The sequence below is a fragment of the Diabrotica undecimpunctata genome, chromosome 7 (assembly GCF_040954645.1).
Source record: "Diabrotica undecimpunctata isolate CICGRU chromosome 7, icDiaUnde3, whole genome shotgun sequence".
NCBI lineage: Eukaryota > Metazoa > Arthropoda > Insecta > Coleoptera > Chrysomelidae > Diabrotica > Diabrotica undecimpunctata.
This window is the reverse complement of record NC_092809.1, coordinates 85691286-85709489: the sequence shown is the minus strand read 5'-3', so window position 1 is coordinate 85709489 and position 18204 is coordinate 85691286. Positions and strand designations below refer to the sequence as shown.

The window sequence follows — 18204 nt, the reverse complement described above, 5'->3', positions numbered from 1 at the left end:
TTGTCACGTGTGGAGTATACCGTATGCTATAGGTAGGACACATTTTCAAAAACAATTTAGTGTAAATTTATGGGCTGGGATTATTGGTAATCGTCTGATTGGACCGTACGAACTTCCCAGAAGATTGAATGGTGAATCCTATTTAAATTTTTTGCAGCATGTTCTACCATACTTCTTGAAGACGTTCCGTTACAAATACGCTCTGAAATGTGGTTTCTTCATGACGGGGCTCCAGCACATTTTACGAGACATATTTAAGATTTCCTCGACATCACTTTTCCTCGTCGTTGGATCGGTAGAAATGGACACGTTCTGTGGCCACCCAGAATACCAGAATGCAATGTTATGGACTTTTATTTTTGTGGACATCTAAAATCATTACACCCTGTATAATTTGCTTATTCTGTCTGTCTCTTCGTAACGAAAACTCCAGTGCCCGCATTACATCATATCTCCGTTGTTATTGGTCCGATTAGAGCATGTGATGTGTTAAATGAAAGGTTAGGGGATACAGATTATATTAAGATAGAAAAAACAAACAAGGCCTCTGACTGAGCACAAAATAAACAACTGACCGAATACTAACATGCGATATATCAAATGAAAAAGGAGAGTATAACGAATATATTAAGATAGAAAAAATAAACTACCAAGAGGGCACTACACAACATCTTCTTTATTAATGAACGTATAGCGAGATGTATGAGATATCATATGATGTATAAAAATACATTTACTATGAGAGAAATTTTGATTTATTGATCTAAAGAAGTCCTCTGGCTGAGTACAACAAATAAAAGCATTTTGGTAGAACATCATACGTTCTAGAATACCGATGCGTTAGAATCGGGCCTCATTCTAGTTATTAATATTTCAATACGATATTTTTCACTTAAATGAAGCATTTTTATTCTACAACTTATTACTGTGAATTGGTTTGTCAACATATACCTACTAAATAACACTCGTTTATTGTTTTCACCCATTTTACAACATTAAAAAAATGGAGAAAACCTTGAATTAACCATTTCCGTCTGTAAGTCCGTGAACACAATTCCTCCGTTATTAGATATCCTGTTTAAATTCAAATATGGTTGTGTAAATAATTAATACATACATTTATTTATCCTTTCTGTTCCCTTCAATTCCTATAGCATTGTTCAAAAACTGTATTTTCGCTACCGATAGCGTGGAAGTAGATAAGATGGATCAGACGCAACTAGAAAGTCGAGCAATACACATACCTAGAAATTGTTATACAGTTTCCTTAAACCCATATAATGTTTTTGATTGTTTTAATGCAACCATTTATAATTTAATCCTTTAATTAGTTTCTTAAACCCATACAATGTTTTTGATTGTTTATTGCAACCATTTCTAATTTAATCTCGCCACGGTTATCGAAAGAAATATAGTCGGTAATGATATAATTATTATTAATTATCTCGTAACAAACCATTGCTTGTTTAATTCGCCACATTGGCCTTATCGAAAGCCGGATGTGAACTCATTTGTTGAAAAATATTTATTATATTTTTTTATTGAAATTAACGTGTCTCGACAGCTACGGCCATTGACACGGGTACAAAAACATCTGTTGTATTACATTTAAGTTAACGCAGTAAGTCCCATTACAGTTATTTAATACAGGCCTTACATCACAAATCACTATAATCTAATTTGATTTTTAACGAACATTATCACAATATTTTTTTACAATATTTATTATGTAAGATGATATAATCTGCAATCTTTTAAAATGTCTGCTTAAGGTTATCGTTTATATTATGTGCTAGTCTATAAAATCTATAATAACTACACTCTATGAGTAAGTGTTTCTCTGTAAGGCGATGAGAATCACAATGTCCGCAAGCAGGTGGATTTTTGGAAGTCATGAGGTATCCGTGAGTGAGGCGGGTGTGACTTATACGGAGTCTTCGAATGATGATTTTATCCCTCCTCTTTATTTTAGGTATCTTAGGTGAGTAAACAGTAGGTTGGATCATACGCAGTTTTGTGTTTTGTCTAGTCCAGTGAGTTTTCCATGTTTTCAGGATTTTTTGTTTTATAGTTGCTGTTAGATCGTGATGAAGTTGAATTTTTTAGCGCAAGTCAGAACAACTTGCCTTTATTGCTGCGATATCTGCGAATTCATTTCCACTGGCCCCCACATGAGATGGAGTCCAAAGAGTGGTTATTGATGTTGCTCTAGTATGATGTTAATGACTTCTTCTACTTCTTACGGTGTTTATCCGTTCTGGATGTTAGCGATCAGCATAGCTATCCTAACTTTACTTGTGGCTATTTGGAGTAGTCCGGTTGTAGACATATTGAACCACTTCCTTAGGTTTTGAAGCCAAGATATTCTTCTCCCTGATCCTCTCTTTCCAAATACCTTGCCCCGAAGAATGAGTTGCAATAAGCCATATCTGTGTTCATTTATCATAACATATTCTAATATAAGATATTCCAATTTGCGCTCTTTAATAGTGTTAGTGATCTCGCATTCCTTGCCCATTTAACGTAGGACCTCAATATTAGTCACACGATTCATCCATAAAATTCGTAAGATGCGCCTCTAACACCACATCTCGAAGGCCTCGAGCTTTCCTAAAGAAGCTTCAGAGAGCGCCCATGCCTTTACTCCGTATAATAATGTAGAAAATACATAGTATCTGATGATAGAGATTTTGGTACTAAGTGGTAAATCGTGACTTCTGAAAAGAGACTTCATCTTTACCAACGCTATTCTTGCTTTCCCTATGCGTTGTTTTATTTCAGTACAGTGGTCCCATTGATTGTTTATGTTAGTACCAAGATATGTGTAGCTGTTTACCATGTCAATTGGCTGTTGGTTTAAGAAAATATGTGTATTTAATATTTCGCGCTTACTAACTACCATGTACTTTGTTTTGTTCGTACTGAGTTCCAGCACATCTCGACTTATATCTGATATGCGCGACATTACTGCTTGTAAACCATGTTGATGACAGATATGTTGAATTTTTTGGACTATATGTTTGAATTTAATGAGTATATGTTAGTAATGGACAGAATTGAAGAAAGAGAATTAGTGCATATTGCTAGAGATTTCCTATTAGGTAGAGATCTTTCAAGAGGTTTAAGCCTAGTTTACATGTGTCGCCGTTTAAGTTACTTGTACAACTAACTTTAATCAAGTATTCAAGTTTGAAGGGCATTTAAGTAAAGTACATATTTACACTATTCAAGTAAAGTAACTGAACTTGAACAACGGTTAAGAGAAAAGAGAAAAATGAGGCGAAAAAGATCGTCTATTCCAGCACCAGAATTTTTATGTTTTACAATTTTAGCACGTTCCTGGTAATATGCCGTGCGCAGATTTTTATTTTGTTCTTCACATCTTGAGAACCAAAATCATCTATTTTCTTTTCTTGTTCTATTTTATTAATAACAGAATCTCTCATTTGTTTATTTCTATACTGACTACTAGATATATCCCAAAAACATGTTTGTTCTTCGTACAACTCCACAAACTTAATAATAATTTTCATATTTTTTTAATACAATTCAAATACTTAAAAATCGACTTCACAGTACCAATTCTTGACAACGGGTACGTCTTTACTTGAACGACTGTTTACATGAAGCAAATGTGAGGTAGGCCGTTTAAGTATGGTTCCACCACCACTTCGTTCTAGGGTGCCTTATTGAGCAAGTAAGTTGAATGGCTGTCAAGTTATTTGACTTGCTTAGCTGCTTGTTCAAGTTCTTGATCAAACGCATATTTGTCTACATGATTCAAGTTACTGGTTTCCAGTTATTTGCTTAAGTAACTTGAACAGCTACTCGACTCATGTAAACCTTGATTTAAGGATTCCATACTATTCTGCAGTATGAATGCTACAAGTAGCTGTGAGTCGGTGTACAGGTAAGGTTGTGGTTTCGGTACAGACAGTATTTTCTACATTATTTGAGGCGTCGGTATAAAGAACTTGGTTGTACTGCTTGGTATTTATTGCTTCCTGACATAATTGTCTCAGAAGACGGCTAGCAGTTTTCTTTCTTTTTTACGTTGAGTTAGGCTAGTGTTGAAAATAGGTAGCTTTTTGGTCCATGGAGGAATATTGGAGATACTGATGGGGATGGTTATTGTCAGGTTTGTATATGTTAACAAAGGCTTTACTAATTGTGAAAGAGACAGACTCTATTTTTAGCAACTTGATGGATAATATTGATTAGTTCGTTACTGGATTTTTTGGATGGGCTGAAACTCTAGCGAAATAAGAAGAGAGCAAAAGCTGACGTCGTATGAAAAAGGGAGGTTCGAAAGATTCAATGCACATGCTTTCAGCGGGACCAGATCTAAATGCACCTAGATATATACGTAAAGAGGTCGTCTGTATTGAATTTAGAGATTTGAGATAAGTATTACAGGAGGTCATGTCGAGCATGCTGTCATAATCTAATCTGGAGCGAATAAGAGCTCTATAGATTCTCAATAAGATTATCTTTAGCGCCCATTGGTAGTCGGCTAGAGTTTTTAAAATGTTCATTCAGTTTAAACAGTTGCTTTTAGTGTTTTCAATGTGATATCTCCATGTAAGTCGTGTGTCAAAAGTAACTCCTAAAAATTTGTGTTGGCCAACAAGTTTGAGTGGAACTTCGTTTAGGTAAATAACAAGAGAATGGGAACTATATCTTCTACTAAATTGGATAACTCTATATTTGGAGGGAGAAAATTTGAAATCAATGTCTGTCGACCAATTATAAACCTGAATTAATGAAGTAAAGAACATGCAGTTATCAAGTAATGAAGTAAAGAACAGTAAAGCGTTCTGAAGTAAAGAACATGCAGTTTTAGTGACTTTTCCTTGAGAAAATATGATAAGGTCGTCCGCATATATCACATATTTTACTGGGAGAGGAACGAAGGATTTATTTAAATTTGAATGGTTGGTTTCGTCGCATTTATTATTTTATTGTAGGCTATCCGGGTTAAGTATTTACTCTCGTCGAAAACTATTATATTCGAGGGTCGATGTTAATAACATAACACTTTTATGTGCGTTTAGTCGAGTAGTTATTTTAACAAAGTATTAAATATCACTATTTATTTGCGTTTCAAATCCAACTTGTTGATTTTGCTATTGTAAGTACATTTCTTGTACATTTCGTGGGTGTAATTGGAATTTGTTATAAATTTAAAACGTAAAATATTGAAGACAAAAATAAGAAACTCAAGTTTTCAAGAAAGACAGCATTGAATGACGTTAACTTTATTTTCGATTTAGGAAATAAAGCTTTATCGGATTCATCTATACGGGGTTTATTTAAAATTAAACTATAAGAATTAAATTCACTTCGGGAAGAATTCTTAAAAAATCACTATTATTGATTGAAAATGAATTCATTTTTAGACTTATATAATTCGGTAGTACATAATAATGCAGCTCTGGTAGATTTAGCAAAAAGTTTAAATATTTGAAAGGTTGTTTAGAGGAGACTCCACTTATTTTGATTCGTAACTTGCCAATAACTAGCGACAATTATCAAATTGCTTATGATTTTATTGTGAAACGTTACACAAATTTTCGTTCGCGCATTGCGATGCGATCATGGGTGTACAGAAAATTTCGTTAGTCAATTCAAAAAATCTGGCTAAATTAGTAACACCTTTTTATAAAATATAGCTGCATTGAAAATATTATGTCTTCCGACAGAACATTGTGATTTTATAATGTTTAATTTACTTTTGTCGAAACCAGACACGTATTCAGTAAAATTATTTAAGTTGCAAAACAAATCGAATAAAATTCCGTCATTTCAAAAATTGATTGAGTTATACGATAATTTTAATAGCAATTTAGGTGAAGCTAACAAATCGCCGCGAGCCCCAACTTAAAAGGAACCAAAGTATAATTCTAAATATTCCAATGATTCAAGACATAATCGTAGTTCATTCTTTGTTACAATTCGTCGTCAATATACTGTACCTTATCTACAGTAAAGTATCAAAATTGTAGCAACTGACTCATGTTTAATGGTTTTTTATAGGTCAGTAAAATTGGACGTTTACCCTTTAGAAAAAAATATTTTTGTTCCAACAAAAGGAGAAAATTTAAATACTATTTAACAAACAAATTAGTGAATTATTGCAGAATATGTTTAATCTCGTAAAAATTGACAAAAACCTTCTTCTTCTGACTGTTCAAAGAATATACGTTCAGATAGAAGAGATCCAATTTTATATTAAATACATTTCAATAACTTGGTTGGTTTATTTTTAAACTGTTCAAATGTTTTGGCAAAGATTTGGGTTCTAGCGAAAATGTAACGTTGTCAGCATGTATGATTCAACTTAAAGTTATCTACAATATTGTAGATTATATCTTTCTCTGGCGGTAGATACTGTCTGAGATCAACAATTGTGTCCCAGATTAAGGCGATGTGACTGACAACAACGCCATTGTTCGGGTATCGTAAGTCAGTTTCGTAATCGCGCTGACAGGGGTTTCATAAAGCACAGAACATAATTGTGTAAAGTAATTAGTGGAAGAAGCTTTTACGTTTACTTTTTATGAATTGCGGGTAATTTAGTTTAATTCAATTTGGTGACAAATAATAAATATGACTGACATTAGTAATAGTGAACCGTGTATCAAAAAGAAACGTCACAATTTAACACGCGAAGAAGAAACTATGATCGGAAATGTGTTTGAAGGACTTCGAGCCAGAGAAAAAAATATGAATGTAAGTGATGTAGTTACATTATGTAGTATTTTGACAAAAGTTTCAAAAGCTAGTGTGTACAGAGTAATTAAAACAGATGATGAAACAAACGATAATAATACTTTGAAGGTTGAGACAAGATGAAGAAAACAAAGAATATTGGATTATACAACCAAATAGGCCATTTTTCGTACAGTACATGAATTTTATTTTAAAGACGAATTATCAACTATAAAAAAAACTGCTTTTTCTCTTCAATCTAATGAAAATATTCCAAAAATATCATGTGTTTTGTTACGTACTTTACGTGAAATGAACTTTAGGCATTTAAAGAGAAAGAGGAATAGTACCCTTATTGAAAAAGAAGAAATCACTTTATGGCGCCGAAAGTATATGAAACAAATAGCAGAATTTCGAAGAGACGGAAAAAATATATTATATAGATGAAACATGGTTAAATGAAGGACATACTGTGACAAAAATTTGGTATGATTTAAATGTGAAAAACAAACAACAAGCTTTCCTAGATGGTTTGTCGACAGGTTTAAAAGCCCATGGCATTATTAGCCATATTGTTAGCGACTCAGGATTTGTTGAAGGAGGTTTAAATGCATTTCTTTCGATAGAAGTCGTTCCAAATATCACATTATGTCGCTAGTTTTGTACGGAAGAAATACGAAACTAAAAAGGAAATCTTGCTCGGTACCGTTTTGGTTCATGCGATTGATAGTAAGGGGTGCAAACAGCTCTTGAGATGTCTTCTAGGTTAGGGTTCGTTCATTAGTCGAAAAGCTACCAGTAGATTAGGCTGGCCTAAGACTTCTTATTCATGTGAAGTTAATGGACTTAATTCGATGCAAACGAAACTGAGTCAAAGTCAAATAAGTTTTTTTACCCAACCTCAGGAGTCACCGGTGCTTCATTTGGAGATTGTTATTACAGATCAGATTTGTTCGGATTTGCCTAGCATCAAAATTGTTATATCGACATGGAATTATATTAAAAATTTGAAGTTAGCCGATCCCGAATTTAACAGTGCTCAATCTATCGATTTTTTAATTGGTTGTAGTATATTTTCGTAGGTATTGTTAGAAGGTAAAATTAAAGGTAAACCGGGACAACCAGATGCCCTAAATACCGATTTTGGATATATTAGGACCAACTAACACATCTAACCTTTCGTCGACTTCGTTTGTTTGTATTTCAAATATTGAAGACCCACTAAACTCTTCGAAGTCACAAGACTCTCTGTGTGAGAATATTTATCGGGAAACGCATTATCAGGTAAATATGTTGTGTCTTTGCCTTTTCGTTAATCACCGCCTTGTTTGCAACATAGTTATGATAAATCTTTAAACAGATTGTTTTCATTAGAACAGCGCTTACTTCGTCAACCGAGTTTGCAAAAGGAATATTCTTTACATATGCAGAAGTATCTTGATTTAGGTCATATGCAGTTGGTCCCTAATGCCGAAAAGATAAAAAGAAAGTATTATATTCCACATCATTCATCATCATATAACGGGGGTCCTACGGCGATTGCCGCTTCCCGCATTTCAGCCTCCATCTTTTCCTATCTCTCCAATCTCCCTCTTCTAAGCCTCTAGATTGCATTGTTTTTGTAATTTCTCTTCTCCAGGAATTTGGTGGTCTTCCCCTTTTCCTTCTTTCTCGCGGAACATACATTAAGGCTTTCTTTGGCCACCGCTCCTCCTCCATTCTCATCACGTGACCATACCATTGTAATTGCCCTCCTTGTATTCTATCTGAAAGAGTATCTCTAATTCCTGTACGGTTTCGTATTTCCTCATTCCTGATTCTTTCCATTCTCGATACTCGACATGACCATCTAAGATAATCCATTTCCACAACGTCTACTTTATCTCGTTCATTCTTTGTCATCGTCCAACATTCGGCACTATATGTGGTAATTGGTTCTACAATTGCTCTGTATACGCGAAGTTTGGTATGCATCTTTATTTTATTAGACCACAGTAATGAATTCAGTATTCGGATGCATTTTTCCCTTGGGTTATTCGGTTTTGTACATCTATCTTAACTCTGCCATCTGCTGATATGATGCTTCCTAGATATTGTAACGAAATAGCCCATCTCCGATACGTCATAATTCTTAGAAGGACGAATCTAGAAAACGTAAGAATCGGCATGTCAATACCGCCCGTCTTCGATGGTTCTTTCGACGAGACAATTAGAGGTGGGACAACGCCAGAATATTCTAGAATCTAGTAACTGTAGTATATATACAAGTAACGATGATTAAAGTTTTTAGTTGATAAGAGAGTACCGAACTGTAAACTTATAAATAAATATATGTATATAAATTCGAACCGCTCGTTTTATTTAATCTCGCTACAGTGGTGTCACGGTGTGAGGATAATTAATTTAGTTAAAAATAAATTCAGCAGTAACTTAAAAGACTTTTGAACATTTTAAAAAAGTACGCGTGCCTGACCAAAGATGCTGCTAGTACAACTCTCAGTAAAACAGTTGCGTGAGCAGCTAGAAGAACGCGATGAAGATTGCAGCGGGTCCAAGAAGATCCTCCAAGAACGACTGAAGAATGTTCTTAACAAGAATGGAGATGACCCAGAGACATTCCATTTTCAGTCAGCAGAAGAAGCAGTTTTAATGAAGATCGAAGAGAGTTCCAGAAAAAATGATAAGAAATTTGAAAACGTCTCTCAAATGATAGAAGAATCTTCTAAAAGAGATGATAATAAATTAGAGAATGTTCCCAAAAGATTCGATGAAACATTCGAAAATGTATTTAGAAGATTCGACGAGACTTCACAAATAATTAAAGAAATATGTATTCAATACAATGAGAAATTTAAAGAAGTCTCGAGAAAATTCGATAAGATACAGAAAAATGTAAACGACAAGATAGGAGACGTAGAAGAGAAGATCAAACAATTAGAGACCATGATAACTAACACGAAAGTGCTACCACCAGTTAATACAGTAGCCTTAGATCCGGTAGTGAAAGAAGAATCACCGAGAGACGAAATGACACATCATATGAGATTCAAATTGCCACCATTTGATGGAAAGTCCTCTTGGTCCATATACATTAGACAATTTGAAGCTATTGCGACAGCCAATCATTGGACAGAACAAGAAAAAGCTGTTTCCTTGACTACTGCTTTACGAGGCGATGCTGCGGATATCCTAAGATCAATTCCTAAGGGTCAAGAAAAATGTTACCAGACCTTGTTCACTCGACTAGATAAACGTTACGGAGATGCCCATCTACAACCAGTCTACAAAGTACAAATAAGAAGTAGAATCCAACGAGCAAGTGAGAGTTTGAAATAATTTGAAGCAGATATTGCTCGTATAGTGCTGTTGGCATATCCAGAGGCACCAGACAACATTTTGGAAGAAATTGCTGTAGATGCCTTCGTCAATGGGTTAAGAGACAGTGAACTACAGAAAGCTTTACGACTAGCAAGACCGAAAGTTTTAGATGAAGCGCTCGCTATTGCCTTGGAACATGAAACAGCTAGTCAAGTTTCACGGAGCTATCGAGTACGAACCTCTGAAGAGAGCGACGAACAAAACGAGAAACGTCTGGAGGAAATCGTACGGAAAGTAGTTCGTAACATGATGCCGAAGAGACACGAAACCAGATGTTCGAATGATGGCGACGTAGGTCACATTCGCCGTAAATTGCAAGAAAATAATACAACAGTCAGAAAGCTAGAACAAATGGAACACAGGGCTGGAACGAGTCATTCAAATGCTGATGCTCAGTCAAGACGGGCATACAGTGCAAATCGTAATCATTGTCTTGAATTAGAAGAACGACTTTGCCCCGTGAGACGAACCGCCGTCATTAATGATCAATGGCAGCCTCAACAGCTACAAGACGCTCAAGCAGATGATCCATGTATAAAAAGAGTATTGGATTGGATGCGTCGAAGTGAAAGACCTTATTGGCAAGACATTAGTTCATGTAGTCCAGAAGTCAAGTGTTACTGGAGCCAATGGAATTGCCTAGTGCTGAAAGATGATCTTCTGTATAGAACCTTTGAGAACGATGATGGTACAGAAACTAAGCTTCAGTTGATTGTACCTAAAAGTAAAGTGTCAGAAGTATTGCGTCAGTTGCATGACGGTGCATCAGGTGGACACTTTGGTATCACGAAGACTCTGCAAAAGGTTCGAGAACGTTTCTATTGGGTGAACTGTAAAGATGATGTAAGAAGATGGTACCGGAAATGTGAACTGTGTGCAAGCAGTAATGGTCCAGTTGGTAAAAAGAGGGCACCCATGAGACAGTACAATGTTGGTAGTTCTATGGAAAGAGTAGCAATCGACATTGCAGGTCCACTTCCAGAGACCAATGATGGAAATACATATATCTTGGTAGCCATGGATTATTTTACGAAATGGACTGAGGCCTATGCGATACCAAATCAAGAAGCTGCTACGGTTGCAGAGGTACTTGTTAAAGAATTCTTAGCCGATTTGGTGTTCCCTTGGAGATCCACTCCGACCAAAGGCGAAACTTCGAGTCATCCTCAATCAGATGGAATGGTCGAGAGGATGAACCGAACGATGGGTAAACACTTGTCCAAAGTTGTATCAGAACATCAAAGAGATTGGGATCAGCACATTCATTTATTCCTAATGGCCTACCGCTCGGCCGTGAATGAAACTACAGGGCAGACTCCAACCTGCCTGATGTTAGGTCGTGAAGTTCGTTTACCCTGCGACCTAGAGTTTGGCTGCAGACCTTCCGAAGAACATGTTGCAAGCGAAGATTATGTCGACCGCCTGAAGCTAAGAATGAACAACATTCATGAACTTGCCCGACAACACATCCAGATAGCCAGTGACAGAATGAAAGATCAATATGATTCTCGATGCAAGAGTGAAAGCTATGAAGTAGGTGATCTTGTTTGGCTTTATAATCCACAACGTCGTCGAGGCTTGTCTCCCAAACTGCAAAGACAATGGGAAGGTCCATATGAAATTAAAAAGAAAATAAATGACGTAATATACCGAATTAAGAAGTTGCCGAAAGGTAAACCAAAAGTAGTTCACATAAATCGTCTTGCACCATATGCTGGCTCAAATGAAACAGAAGAAGCACGAACCCTTCAACATGAGATCAAAGATGACCGGCCACCAAGCTTTAATGAATTTATGTCAAATTACGCAGAGAGAAAGAGTGCTAGATTCGGCGTGACCACAGAAGTTCAGCATAATCTTTTTAGTGTTCCGCATAACGTCTCTCTAGCCCACTGTGTTGCCCAAGATCTTGATATGACTAAAGGAATCTCATCCGTATTTTCTAAGAAATTCGGTCGTTTAGACGAGTTAAAAAACCAGCAACCTAAAGTTGGAAGGGTACTGAGATTAGAAGATGGTTCTCGATCTTTGCTATATATGGTGACCAGGAAGTCGTATACAGACAGGGCAAGCTACGAGGATATATGCGTGCTCTAACTAATTTGAAGAAAATTGTGTGCAATTACGACATCCAGAATTTGGCCTTACCCAAGATAGGCCATGCACTAGATAATCTGGACTGGAAGATTGTCAGAAGCATGCTTGAAGTGATCTTCCGAGAAACCGGCGTACGAATTACTGTGTGTTGCATTAACCCGATGAGATCGTATCCTTCAAAGTCAGTAGACTGTTATTTCTTTCTAAAGGGTTCATGCAGAGCTGGAGAGTCCTGTAAATTCCGCCATCCTGTGCCTACATATAGAGTTGCTGATCGGGACGATCAGATTTAAGAGGGGAGCAGTGTAACGAAATAGCCCATCTCCGATACGTCATAATTCTTAGAAGGACGAATCTAGAAAACGTAAGAATCGGCATGTCAATACCGCCCGTCTTCGATGGTTCTTTCGATGAGACAATTAGAGGTGGGAAAACGCCAGAATATTCTAGAATCTGGTAACTGTAGTATATATACAAGTAACGATGATTAAAGTTTGTAGTTGATAAGAGAGTACCGAACTGTAAACTTATAACTAAATATATGTATATAAATTCGAACCGCTCGTTTTATTTAATCTCGCTACAATATTTATACTGGTTGCAGCCATTCCAAAATACTCTTTGGAAAAAGTACGGAAAACTTTAGTGGAACATTTTTTGTCTTGTTTGCTAAAAAATAAATCGTCTTTTACCTCGATCCAAAAAATGTTGACTTTTTTGTTGCGATTCGCGCACAACTCTCGTTATAAAAGGTCGAAACGGTCAGTACCCTTGGCTTCTGTAGAATTGAAAGGCTGATTAATTATTCGTGTCCGATTTACACAGAAAAAGTATTTTGAAGAACATTTTCAATCAAACTCGTTTCCGAAACCATTTCGTAAGTTAGAAGTATTTTTAGATGATAATACTCAATGTCTAAGAGTCTTCTATCTCAGTCTTCCTTGTCGTATTAAGCAAAACATCCTTTTTTTACCAAAAAAATCTAGCTTTACTACTCTTCTAGTTCGTCATTTTCATAAGAAGTATTTACATGCTGGATTTAAGAGTACTCAGTTTTTGGTTAGTCAAAGGTTTTGTATACTGTCTTCTAAACAAGTTAAATTAAGTTAACTAAGTTAACACAGATAATAAGAAGTCACTCAAATTAAAACAAATAGAGGATTGCCGCCAAAATATTTCTTTTACCCACTTTAAAATATAATTCATCCAGATTTTCGAATTTTGTTGGAATATCCAGGTATTGTTGAAGTTTTTTCCATTCGACATCGATCTTTTGCATCATTTGTTGTTCTTGGTCTTGAGGACTAAAAATTTGGGCAATTTTAATAGTCGCGGTAAAAGACTTTGACAACTGTTAAACCTATCTACTTTTATTGAGAAGGTGTATCTTGCCCATGACTGGATCTGCAAAAATCATTTCTTTTTGCACTTCCATACAAGCTTTAATCAAGAAACTTTCGAAAAAATCCTATATTAATTCATCATTTACATCATTAATATTTTGCGTCATCCCAATGTCTACCAGATACATGTTATTAACGTTAAAATTTTGCAATATCTTGTAACGATTTGCTTCGCCTCGATACCGTCAGCGCTTCGCAGTCACGCATCCCTACCAGAAGTTCCTACTCCATCGATGTGCGAATTACGGTGCAGTAACCCCGGAGGTCAGCAAACCCAATCAACAGTTTGTCAGCATTTAATTTTTATATAAAAGGAATAGTATTGTAATTAAATTCAGTTATTTTCAATCAATAAAGCAGTGCAGTATAGTTGTTAAAAAGTACTTTCGTTTCGTGAGTTTAAACCTTTAAGTGGCGCAGTCAGTAGGATAGTGGGAGAGTCTACAGAAGATCCTCGTCGTTCTTAAACGTTTACCCGCTACGAACCAACCAACTTCCAGGGAAAACTACGGCCGTTCAACCCCAGAAGTCAACGAAAATCCAGTGTTAAAGTGTAGAAATCAATTTATATGACGAAAGACGATAAAAAGAAAGCGAAAGAAGAAAAGAAACCAGTTCCTTCGAAAAGAAATGCACCCAAGCATCATCATTTATCTGTAAGCAAATTTAATCTTTTTTCTAATCATAATATAATTGTAATCCACAAGGAATCTACGTTCCTGTATTTGGCTGTATACCATATATTAAAAAAATTTATTAAAATCCTTTGTAAAAGGTATATATTTTTAAAAACCCAAACGGGCTGTTTTAGACAAAACGTTTTCGGAATCCATTATTCCATCATCAGTGTCTAGGAGTACATGAATGTAGCCACTAAATACATGGGTAAAAACCCGTTAACAAATAATTAGTTACATTTGTTTTACATTATATTTTATAAATTATTAGGATGTTAAAGTTACCGTTGGATTAGGTAACATGGTGACATATGACTCCACGTTGAAGTTGCAAGTCCTGAGACGTCTCATTAAGTCCTCGTAGACACACCGTCTCAGGACTTGCAACTTCAACGTGGAGTCATATGTCACCATGTTACCTAATCCAACGGTAACTTTAACATCCTAATAATTTATAAAATATAATGTAAAACAAATGTAACTAATTATTTGTTAACGGGTTTTTACCCATGTATTTAGTGGCTACATTCATGTACTCCTAGACACTGATGATGGAATAATGGATTCCGAAAACGTTTTGTCTAAAACAGCCCGTTTGGGTTTTTAAAAATATATACCTTTTACAAAGGATTTTAATAAATTTTTTTATAATATAATTGCTTCACAAGCTTCATCTCTTAAAATTAGTAATTCTTTTTCAACTATTAGTGAATCGATTATCAAACCTGGTGCTACTTCTATTTCGCAAAATAACTCAGCTTCTCAATTTAGTTTAAAAACCAACGTTAATTCTTTAAATAATACTTTAAATAGCTTAGATATACCATATATAATTATTACTCCCGCTAGTCAATTAAATACTATGGCCGTGGCACCCGCTCCCGCTCTAGTTTTCGACTACAATTAAGATATTTCTATCGTGCCTGATTACGATGGTAACCATAATGAACTTCACAACTTCATTGAAGTTACTACAATGCTTCTTAATCATTGCTGGGATCACAATAATGCCGATAGCTTCCAAAATCACATGATAACTCGAGGTGTAATGAATAAAATTAAAGGAAGAGCTCGAGAAATCATTTCCGTATATGGGTGTAAAGATTGGCTCACAATAAGGACCATACTAATTCAAAACTTTGCCGATAAACGTAATGAAAATTCACTTACAAGAGACATGGTAAACTTAAGGCAAGGACCCAACAAAACTCCTCAACAATTTCACGAGAAAGTAATATCACTTTTAAAAACAATTTCGAATCACATCGAACTACATACCGACAATGCAGATGTAAAGGGGAGCAAAAGGGAATTCTTTCAACAACAAGCCCTAACTACGTTCTTAGCAGGATTACGAGAACCAATGGGATCAACCATACGATCAATGAGGCCTACAAATCTTGCTTTCGCTCTTCAATTCATCGAAGAAGAAAACAATATTAGATATTTGCAGAAAACAACCAATTTTTCATTGCCAAATAACAATTCTACCCACATACAACCCCAGAGACAGCCGCAGTTCACAACACCACCACAATGGCAACAACCCATGGCCAGACCACAGTATCAACCATTTTTCGGAAGTAATCGAGCACCGTCCCGACCAACATTTACCCCAAGATGGCCAATACAACCCGCTCGATTCCAACAACCAAGGCAACAATTCATGGCAAACACACAACCTCCAAGACCTAACCCATGGGCAAGCAGACCACCACAACAGTACAAACCAACACCGATGTCTATAAGCACACGCCAAACGGGACATAACAGAGGTTCAAGCTTCAGAAACTTTAGGCCGCAGCAACCGCAACTACACACCCCAAAGTTCACCGTAGAGAAGCTGTTCAATATTGAACAACAAGACGAGAACGATACCGATGCCTACTATGGAGAACAAACATACTACTATCCAAATCAGGACGCATATTCAGATGACTACCACGTAGAAGATTACCAAAATGCCCAATACGAATAAGAAGATGTAAATTTTCCAAAACTCTAAGAGGAAAACGAAGAAACGTAATCGAACTCAATTCTTATTCAGATAAAAAAGAACTTCCATACATCGAAATTAAAAATCCTCCCCTTAAACTACTTCTTGATACAGGGGCAACCAAATCATTGCTTAACCCCGAAATTGCAGTCAAATTTTATAAAAATTTTATCAAACATGAACCGTTTGTAGTCAGTTCAATATTTCAAAACCATTCACAGGAATATTGTGCTGAAATTCCAATCTTCCCAGAATTCAACTCTAATATTAATTTAAAATTCTACCTTTTTAAATTCCATAAAACATTTAATGGTCTTATCGGCCTCGATAACTTAAAACTTCTACAAGCACATCTTAATTTCCCAGCATCCACACTAACTACAGCACACTCAATTCTCCCTATCTTTTATTACGAAACCAACAAAACACAATTTTATACAATTCAATTGGAACCCAGAACAATCACACAAGTACGACTTCCAGTGAAACAAACAAAAGGCACCATACTTATACCAAAACAAGAAATACAAGGGGCAACTCTAAGAGAAACTCTCAGTGAATCCTGCAATCATCTAGCCTGGACCGAAATGATCAAAAATACTGATGAACCTATTCAAGTAGCACTCACCGATCCTGTTAGAAGCAATCCAATAGATCTTATTAGATACTATCAGATACTTATATTTCGTTACTTAATCTACCATTTGAAGTTCAATCTTCTTTTAATGTTAGTTTAAATGGTCCAGTAGTGTGTTCGTACAGTTCAGTTATAAGCAAAATTAGGTGTTGTTGTACACCTAATTCTTTTAGTATCAGTCATAAGTGTATCCATTTGACTCTGTCGAACGCTTTACGATAATCTATAAAACTATATAGTGGGATATTAAATTCCCTAGACTTTTATACTTTTTTTGGACTTTTATAATAATAGCTTTAAAATTAAATGTTTAGTGAAAATCTCTACGCGACTTTAATGCATTAAATATTTTAATTAAAAATCGACATATCTATTGAAATTAGATAGTAAAAAATTATGTTATTAAAAATTGATTTATAAATTATTGTAGTTTAAATTCAACTACGCTATGAAACAAATATTGTATGTCATAAACTACAGTAATCGAAAAATTACAAAGACCTCCCTATTGTACAGAGTTTTCTTTAATTCATAGGGTAACAAACATTATAATCCTACCGAAGGGGCTTCTACTTTCATAAACTGTTACACGATTACTCTATCCGATGTACGTACATTTATGGACTACATTTCTTATGTTTGAAAATATATAAAGCAAGTAATTTAAATTACCGCCTTGTTTATTAAAACTAAAACGTAAAATAAAGTTATGTGTCGGTTAACAATTTATATTTAACTAGATTAGCCAAATAGTCCTGAATTTCCTCCATGACTAAATTGATGGATATTTAAATAAATTTCAAGTTCCAAAATGTACCTGCTGTAAAATTTGAAAATCTACTACTAATACAATTATTGGCAACATCACAGGAGTTTAGAGGTGTACGCAAAATGGTAAATACGGATCCCAAAAATGGTTTATCCTGTTGTGTAGTCCACTTAATCCTACATGTTGGTCGGAGTCTACATAAAGCGCTATTCAGATAATAATATACACGGCGTATATTCTACTGGAGTTAGTATAATACTGTTTTAGAACGGAGCTTACATTAACCGCTAGATGTATATATATATATATATATATATATATATATATATATATATATATATATATATATATATATATATATATATATATATATATATATATATATATATATATATCGACAGTCATATTTCTTTTTAATTTGAGTCTCACCGTTCCCTTATACATATTTCATGTTTTTCCAATCATTAGGAGGAGATTCTACCTGGTCATTACTAACAATTAATGTAACAGTGCACGCTTGTGGCGACCTCTATACG

At 35.3% G+C, this 18204-nt stretch overlaps 1 protein-coding gene across 6 annotated transcripts in view; it reads right to left on the bottom strand.

The window, feature by feature from the left end:
• Positions 1-18204, bottom strand: part of LOC140445546 (importin-4-like) — a 550550-nt gene that overhangs the window by 160283 nt on the left and 372063 nt on the right. The window lies entirely within an intron of this gene.